Genomic DNA, 1,337 nt, shown 5'->3' on the forward strand with positions numbered 1-1,337 from the left:
TATGTTTGTACCGCAGAGAAAAAAACAACAGAGGGGGAAAAAGAATTGGTTAACTTTATTGTGGCAAGAGAAAGAGAATTAGAGAGAAGGACACAGAAGCGGAGAGAATTTCTAGTAAACGGAGAATTGATGGTTGGATGAAAGTACCATCTCTTGCCAAGATTTTTGAAAAAATAAAATGCTTTCCAAATAGACCAATCTCTTCTGCGTTTTTCTTAAAATAATTAGAATATTCGTTCAGAATATGAAAAGTAAATATTTTTAATTTAATGTATTTAGTATGATTAAAAATTAAAAATATTATTTTCCTATAATTTTTTTATTTTATACAGTCGATTTAATTTATTTACGTGATACTGATTATTGATTGACAGTTTTTTTTATAATAGAGTGAATATAACAATTATTTATTGAATTTATAAAGTCCGTTTCAAAAAGAAAAAAAGTTAAACAACTTTTCTCCGAGTCAAATTTGCGGAAATGGTATTCACACAGGGTAAGATTATTGCTAAATTATATAACCTTTTAAATAAATATTTTCGGTAGATTTTTCTATTAAATTCAAGGGGCTAATAAATTCGATACTACCATAATAGAGGAAAAGAGAACACCTTTTTGGAAAGAGAGAGATGATGATAGGAGAGAGATACTCAGGACTGAGTAAGCTCTTGGATTGACTGCCTTTTTAGTTTCTCTCTCTCTCTCTCTCTCTCTGTTTTGTTCTTTAGTAATTATTAATTAGTTGTACTGAGTATAATTTGTGCCTCAGTATATAGACTAAGTATATTATAAAAAAATATTTTATAATTTTTTTATTATTATATTGTCGGGACACACCGACACGCACATTTTAAAATCTTATAAGACACGGGGACATGCATACATATAAAATATAAAGTATTTTTTTAAATAAATCGTAATGATATTTTAATATTTTATTGATATTAAAATATAAATTAATTTTTTAATAATTTTTAATGTCTTATTTTAATTATATCAAGTATTTAAAATATTTTTTTATTTTAATAAATAATAATATATACTATATCTAAATTTATTTTAAAAATATATGTTAAGAATAAGATTGGATACGCTGACACGTAATGGTATTTAGGTGTGTTCAGACGTGTCTGGAGAAAAATATTTTCTTTTTTATTAAGACACGATTGGACACCGCAGACACGCGTGTCAGACGAGTGTCGGTGAATGTCGTGTCCGAAATATGTCCGACACGCGAACACGATAATTCAGCGAAGTGTCCGTGCTTCATAGGTTAAAATATATTTTTAGAGTATAAATTAATTAAATCTTTTTTTAAATAATACTTCTTTAATAAA

Source organism: Arachis ipaensis, chromosome B01 (assembly GCF_000816755.2).
Source record: "Arachis ipaensis cultivar K30076 chromosome B01, Araip1.1, whole genome shotgun sequence".
NCBI lineage: Eukaryota > Viridiplantae > Streptophyta > Magnoliopsida > Fabales > Fabaceae > Arachis > Arachis ipaensis.